The sequence below is a fragment of the Canis aureus genome, chromosome 7 (genome assembly GCF_053574225.1).
Source record: "Canis aureus isolate CA01 chromosome 7, VMU_Caureus_v.1.0, whole genome shotgun sequence".
Classification (NCBI taxonomy): Eukaryota; Metazoa; Chordata; class Mammalia; order Carnivora; family Canidae; genus Canis; species Canis aureus.
Genome location: NC_135617.1, coordinates 29,337,638 through 29,346,132, shown reverse-complemented (window position 1 = coordinate 29,346,132; position 8,495 = coordinate 29,337,638). Strand labels below are relative to the sequence as shown.

The window sequence follows — 8,495 nt, the reverse complement described above, 5'->3', positions numbered from 1 at the left end:
CTATCAGATAAAAGTATCCAAGATCTATAAAGATCTTATTAAACTCAGCAGCAAAGAAACAAACAATCCAATCATGAAATGAGCAAAAGACATTAACAGAAATTTCACAGAGAAATTTGTGAACACAGATTCATGGCCAACAAGCACATGAGAAAATGCTTTGCATCACTGGCCATCAGAGAAATACAAATCAAAACCACAATGAGATACCACCTCACACCAGTAAGAATGGGGAAAATTAACAAGACAGGAAAGAACAAATCTTGGCGAGGATGTGGAGAAAGAGTAACCCTCTTGCACTGTTGGTGGGAATGTGAACTGGTGCAGCCACTCTGGAAAACTGTCTGGAGGTTCCTCAAAGACTTAAAAATAGAACTGCCCTAAGACCCAGCAATTGCACTGCTGGGGACGCCAAAGATACAGATGCCATGAAAGACTGAGACACCTGCACCCCAATGTTTATAGCAGCAATGTCCACAATAGCCAAACTGTGGAAGGAGCCTCGGTGTCCATCGAAAGATGAATGGATAAAGAAGATGTGGTCTATGTATACAATGGAATATTACTCAGCCATTAGAAATGACAAATACCCACCATTTGTTTCGATGTGGATGGAACTGGAGGGTATTATGCTGAGTGAAATAAGTCAATTGGAGAAGGACAAACATTATATGGTCTCATTCATTTGGGGAATATAAAAAATAGTGAAAGGGAATAAAGGGGAAAGGAGAGAAAATGAGTGAAAATATCAGTGAGGGTGACAAGACATGAGAGACTCCTAACTCTGGGAAATGAATAGTGGAAAGGGAGGTGGGCGGGGGGGTTGGGGTGACTGGGTGATGGGCACTAAGGGGGGCACTTGGCAGGTTGAGCACTGGGTGTTACGCTATATGTCAGCAAATTGAACCCAATAAAAAAAAGGGAAAAAATCACTTTTTAATCATTTTCTGCCTTTTGAAACTCTCACTTCAATAACTAATCATTGTAAAAATTAAACAACTTCTTTATTTTCACTTTGTAAACCATCATGTAATGTCATGCCCCTGAGTTTGACATCAGTCTTGGAATTTGAAGGCTTCCACTTCAAAAACTGTTCTTATATCCACAATAAACTCTTACTGAGTACTATTTATTGATTCAGTGGTTTTAATTTTGCTATTTCTGGATTTTGACATTTTCCTAAGTGAAACAAGCCAATCAAGGAAGACATATATTGCATGATTCCACTTATAGAGGGTATCTCAAGTAGTCAAAATAATAGCAGAGAATAGATTGGTACTGGAGGCTGGGAGCTGGGAGATGAGGGAAAGGTTCTTCAATGGCATAAAGTTTCAGCTTTGCAAGGTTAATAAGTTCTAGAGATATCCTGTAAAACAATGCCAACAGTTAACAATACTGTATTGTGTACTTAAAAATGTGTTAAAAGGGTCAAGCCCATTTTTTTAATTACACAGATGCACACAAAAAGTTTTCCTACCACAAGAAAAATAAACAAAGGGACAGAAGGAAATTTTTGGAGGTGATGGATATGTCTATTACCTTGATTCTGTAATGGTTTCATAGGTGTGTGAAAATGTCTAAACTCCAAATTATATTCATTAAATGTGCCATTTTTAATATCAATTATACCTCAATAAAGATGTTTTTTAAAAAACTGCTTATGGAGTATTTTCCCTACTGATTTCCATAATAAATCCTGAGGTGCATCTAAGAATATATATGCAGTAGAAAAGGGTGACAGTGACAGAGCTTAAAGAAGGCTTATTCTTCTTGAGCAGTGCCCTACCTTCAGAGATTTTTATTTCATTGCTCTGTGGTGTAGCCTAAACATCAAGATTTTTTTTAAACTCCCAGGTGATTTCAAAGTGCAGCCATGGTTGAAATCATCTGATGCACAACAGTGCTTCTCCAACATGAATAAACATACATATCCCCTGGAGATCTTGTTAAAATGCAGATTCTGATTCAAGAGGTCTAAGGTGGAGCCCGAGTATACATTTCTAAAATGCTTCAGGGCATGCTAGAGACGCTGATCTGTGCCTTGCTCTTGGACCAACAAGCCTATAGTATGTAGCAATATGTAAGGGTAGCATTAATTGAATGAGAAAAACCAAAAGGATATTTGGATACAAGAAAAGTGGCACCTACAGAAAAACATATATAGTGCTTCTTCAGCTTCGGCTACTGTGGAATCACCTTGCAGGGAAATCCATGAGTGGGACTCCATCTTCCTTGTCTGTTTCCATAAACTCATCAAGTAACCAGAACATCATGGATTTGTTATAGGGATCTAAACCAATCATTGTTAAGATGGGGAAATGACAGCTTCTCTTTATGAGTAGAGACAATCTGGAGTAGGAAAGATGCATTCATCTTCTTTCTGTATTGCACCAGTCTGTGACAAGCTGTAAACAACAGGGGAACTCATTTGGCATATTTTCCCTGCAGCCATTTGTCAGGTGTCATAATTCTATGAAAAAAAAAGCCCTTGGGAAATTATAGTAAATATATTCCTTACTATTGAATTTCTATTTATGCTGATATCTCTTAAGAGTCTTAGCTTTTATCTGCATGGCAACATCATTTTAATATTAACATCATTAAACTTTACGGGGAATTGTTATTTGATACACAAACACAAAGTATTTTTAGTAAAATAAAACAAGTACAGTATTTCAGAATTCCAATTCCCCATAAAAATGGGCACCTAGAAATAACCTGAAAAGACATTTACAACACTATTACACAATTACAATTACAACACTATTAAAGTTTTTTACAGCTATTTTTCTATATCATAGAAATAGGAGTGCTTGTTTTCATTTCCATACTAGCAAATAGAAGATGCATAAATGAAAGGACTTAAATGTGACCTCAGGGTTTTTTTTTTCTAGACCAGTGGTTCCCAAACTTTTTTTGTCCCAGGACTCCTTTTCATCCTTAAAAATTATTGAGGATACAAATTGCTTTCATTTATGTTAGTTCTACGGATATTTACTCATTTAGAAATTAAAACTGAGAAAAAATTGTATATTTAGTTCACTTAAAAATAACAATAGTATATGCATTACATTTCATTATAAATAATGTATCTTTAGGAAAAGTAAGTAAATTTTCCAACACAAAAAATATTTAGCAAAAAGAATATATTTTTTTTACATTTAAAAAATATCTTTTGAGTCTGTCTTCCTAGAAGAGAAATGGATTCTCCTATCTGTGGCAGCATTCAACTTATTGCGATAGAAAGAATATCCAGCATCTCAAGATCTATAATCTGGAAAGGAAGAGTATTTTAATATTCAGACAGTTGTGGATATCCTTCTTTGATACTACACCAAAACTCAACAAGTGGTTGTTTCTAAAAGGTTAACTGCAATATGGCATCAGAAACCATATCAATAAAGTTTTATGCTGTGTTACATTAAAATCTACTTGTCTAGCTTATTCTTTGAATGGATCTTTTACCCACGTATGACCTTTGAGATTTAGAGCATGTTGGTCCACTGAATTATGGAGATCTTCCAAATGTTGACATTTCATTATACAATATCAAAAAAAAATAATCCATTAATATTACTACCAATCTGATGAAAAAGGTTTTTACATATCAGAAAGCTATCAAGATCATGGGAGCTGATACAAAATTCAATTTTCTCTTAGAAGCTCAAACTTTATCATTAAGAACAAATGTTGTTAGTTGTTTTTCTTGTAGTTATAGGACCAAGTTATACATTTTTTTGAAAGATGTCAGCTAAATATTCATGTCTCAATGCCAATAGTTTGTTAGTCATTCTTTAAGTGAAAAGGAAATTTCCTGGTATTCTAGGTAAAACATTTTATCTATAACTCAAACTAATCTACAAATACTATTCCTCAAGATAATCAGCCTACTTCACAGGCAGTAGAAATATTTTGTACATAATTCCAATTAATCCACCCAGATTATTAAAAATAGTGTGCTCAACAGTCAAGATTTAATAATTTTAATATTTTTACTGCTCCATTGAGGACATTACTAAGTAAAACTAACTTTGGTTTGTCTGTTTAATTTTTTTTTTATTTGGGTATAGGTAACACACAATGTTACACTAGTTTCAGCCATAACAATTTAGGGATTTGACAAGTTTATACATAATGCTTTGTTCACCACAAGTTTAGCTACCATCTAAACTATCACTATTACAATATCATTGGCTGTATTCCTTGTGCTGTGCTTTTTATTCCTGTGACTTATTCATTTCATAACTGGAAGTCTGTATCTCCCTCTCCATTTCATCCATTTTGCCCAATCCCCAACCTCCTCCTCTCCAGTTATCATCAATTTATTCTCTGTATTTACAGGTCTGATTCTGCTTTTTGTTTATTTTTTCATTTTTTTAAATTCCACTTATGAGTGGAATCATATGGTTTGTTTTTCTCAGCCTGCCACATTTCACTTAGCATAATACATAATACTGAAAGTCCTAGCCAGAGCAATCAGACAAGAAAAAAAAAAGAAAGAGAGGCATCCATATTGGTAAAGAAGCTAAACTGTCACTATATGCAGATGACATGTTACTATAGACAGAAAATCCTAAACGCCACCAAAAAGTAGTAGAAGTGATGAGTGAATTCGGTAAAATGGCAGGATATAAAATTAATACCCAGAAATCAGTAGCATTTCTACACACTAATAATGAAGTAGCAGAAAGAGTAATTTTTTAAAAACACCATCACTTACAACTGTACCAAAAAGAATAAAATATCTAGGAATAAACTGAACTATAAAGGTGAAAGACTTGTACTCCAAAAACTATAAATCACTGATGAAAGAATTTGAAGATGGCAGAAACAAATGGAAAGATATTTCATGCTCATGGATTAGAATAACTAATAGTGTTAACATGTCCATATAAAAAGACCTACAGATTCAGTGCAACCTCTATCAAAATGCCAATAGTATTTTAGCCATAACTAGAACAAATAATCCTAAAAACCACAGAAGATCCTGAATAGTCAAAGCAATCCTGAGAACAAGAACAAAGCTGGAGATATCACAATCCCAGATTTCAAGATATACTACAAAGCTGTACTAATCAAAACAGTATGGTACCTGTACAAAAATAGACATAGAGATTAATAGGACAAAGAGACCAGAAATAAACGCATGATTACATAGTCAGTTAATCTATGACAAAGGAGGTGAAAACATGCAATGGGGAAGACAGTCTCTTCAACAAATGGTGCTTGGAAAACTGGATAGCTACATGTGAAAGAATGAAACTAGGCCACTTTCAAACATCAGACACAAAAATAAACTCAAAATGGATTAAAGACCTAAATGTAAGACCTAAAACTATAAAAATCCTAGAATAGAACAGGGCAGTAAAATTACTGACACCAGCTGTGGCAACATTTTTCTAAATATGTCCCATTTGGGAAGGGAAATAAAAGCAAAAATAAACTATGGAGACTACATCAAACTAAAAAGCTTTTTCACAGCAAATGAAAGCATCAACCATCAAAACAAAAAGACATCCTACCAAACAGGAGAAAATATTTGAAAATGATATATTTAAAGAAAAGTAAATATCCAAGATATATAAAGAACTTCTACAACTCAATACCAAAACAAACAAATAATCCTATTAGAGAATGGGCAGAAGACTTGAATAGACATTTTTCCAAAGAAGACATCCATATGGTCAAGAGACACATGAAAAGATGCTCAACATCACTCATCATCAAGGGAATGCAAATCAAAACTACAGTGAGATGTCATGGGGTTTTTTATTTGTTAGATTGGATTGTTTTGTTTTGTTTTTTACTAAAACCATGGCAATGAAGAATGATTACTAGTACACTTTGGGCCACTACCTTGATTTGTGCTAAGGCACAATGTGTACCCAGCAAGTGTACCCATCATGGATTTTTTGCTGTCATTACTTGACCACAGGAAGTATTTATTTCTTTAAACTAAAACTGTTTTCTGGAAAAGTTTTCCATGGAACACATTTGGAAAAAGTTGTATTAAATACTTCTTTAGTCCTTTCCTACTTCTAGAGTTTATGGTTACATCTACCTCCCATATTATCCTTCAAATTGACATATATTAGAAGTTAAGAAATTTTACCAATGAAATTTTACCAATTTTCATTACGCTTCAGTGTTCTTTCCTATAATTTACTAATCAAGTTTTGACTTCTAGGGATCCCTGGGTGGCGCAGCGGTTTAGCGCCTGCCTTTGGCCCAGGGCGCGATCCTGGAGACCCGGAATCGAGTCCCACATCGGGTTCCCGGTGCATGGAGCTTGCTTCTCCCTCTGCCTGTGTCTCTGCCTCTCTCTCTCTGTGACTATCATAAATAAATTAATTAATTAATTAATTAATTAATTTAAAAGTTTTGACTTCTATCTGTAGTACCTAACACAGTGCCTGGAACAGAGTATGTGTTCTAAAAATGAATGCTTCTTCATACTTTAGCATTTTTAAAAGATGATTTGAGGAATCTTACAAAACACATACAATATGGCAAATGTATTTTAAAAATCTGATCAGAGATGCCCCGGTGGCTCAGCGGTTGAGCGTTTGCCTTGGGCTCAGGGCATGATCCCAGGATCTGGGATGAGTCCTGTATCAGGCTCCCTATGGGGACCCATAGGACCCATTGCTTCTCTCTCTGCCTATGTCTCTCTCTCTCTCTTTTTCTGTCTCTCATGAATAAATAAATAAGTCTTTTAAAAAATAATGTAAAAATTTTGATCAAAGGGGTACCTGGGTGGCTCAGTGTCTGACTCTGGGTTTCAGTTTAGGTCATAATCTCAGAGTACTGGGATTAAGCCCTGTATCAGGCTCCATGGTCAGCAGGGAGTCTGCCTGAAGATTTCTCCCCCTCTTCTTTTGTCCCTCCCTCCCACTCATGCTTGTGCTCTCACTCTCAAATAAATAAATCTTAAAAAAATAAATAAAAATCTGATCAAAGAAAAAAGTGCAGGCTGAACAATTATTAGAAGTGGGTTGAAAATTTGACTCAGAAGTTTCTGATGGTCAAAGAAACATGAAATCTCATTCAGTTAGAAAAGCCACATTATGAACTTAGGTTTCATAAGAATTCAGCAGAAGGAAATTCAGGGTCACAAAAAGTGACCCCATCCATATTTGGAGGTGGGTTGAGACAGATTAATAAATACCAGATGTAGATTTAATTTTGGGCTAGTAAAATATTACTTCTCTATAATTTTATTATTTCATTCATAATTTTAATCAAATCTACTCTTTAAAAAAATAAAATCTACTCGAATTATAGCTGTGAGGAGTCAAGTTGTTCAAGAAGTATCCAGGGTATCATCGGACTCATTTATTGAGCAAATTAAAAATCTCCTCACCATGAAAACTCCAGAATCACAACAGCAGCACATGCCAATCATTCTAGAAGGATTAGGGCTTATAAAGAACCTAAATGTATTTATTAAACTATTTATGTATTCAGAAAATATATATTGGGTATCTTCTATGTGTAAAATCACTGTGTATTAGGTATTACCTAGATAAGATCTTCATATTTCCTGGGAATCAGATATCCAGATTATACAATTCATACAGATAATTTTTCCCTAAAAACATAAATAATAATACTTAAGAAGTAGTTAAAAGCAATCAACTTTGCATTCATTAGGGCTTATCATCCTTGACCATTGTATGCAGGACTTAGATTAGAGCTTATATTATGTAGATATGCCTATTTAGGTCTGGAACTACACAGCACAATATAAGTGACAGCTTACAGAAAATATAAATGGATTGGAACTGGATTTTGGGGACAGATGAATTATATGTGGTGGGAGAGGGGAGGAAGACTATATGCTAGAGCAAGAAAGTTATTACTATTGCAACATTTATTGGAACTTTTTAAACTTTTTCTCCCATTTTTCCTAAATGTAAAAATTTCATTACACCAGGTAATTATTCTCATGTCTTGGAAATTCAGATTTACTCTACCTAATCATAATGACTTTATTCAAGCTGTTCTCCACCAAAATATAGATTAGATAAATGATAGATATAGATAGATAGATAGATAGATAGATAGATAGATAGATAGATAGATATATCTTTTCCATTCCTTTACCTCCACTCAAAATTCTATCTGTTCTCCAAGATACAGTTCAAATTTCATGTTATACATGAAACATTCTCCAACATTCTACATCGCCTTGTATTCTCACACCACTCAATTCTTGGAGCACATATAATACATACATTATTGATTTAGAAAATTATTCATGAGCTTTTGCTCTTAACTTTTTGGTCATTTATGATGTCAGATTTCTCTGCCTACCTGATGTGTACCTCAAAATGCTAAATTTTAGCTTCTCAGTCCCTGACATAATACTAAATATCTACAGGATAGGTGCCCAATAAATATGTGTAGAATTTAATGAAATTTCACTGATCTGTGAAAAAGAAGACACAACCATCTAGCAATGACGAAGAGACTTTTTTTTTGTTTTGGTTTTG

General features: G+C 34.3%; 1 protein-coding gene across 1 annotated transcript in view; it reads right to left on the bottom strand.

Moving 5' to 3' along the window:
- Window positions 1-2,230: 2,230 nt before the first annotated feature.
- UBE3D (ubiquitin protein ligase E3D) overlaps window positions 2,231-8,495 on the bottom strand; it is a 202,733-nt gene continuing 196,468 nt past the window's right edge. The window contains exon 12 of the transcript XR_013383126.1: window positions 2,231-2,405. The gene's annotated coding sequence lies outside the window, so the exon portion shown is untranslated. The remainder of the gene's footprint in view (window positions 2,406-8,495) is intronic.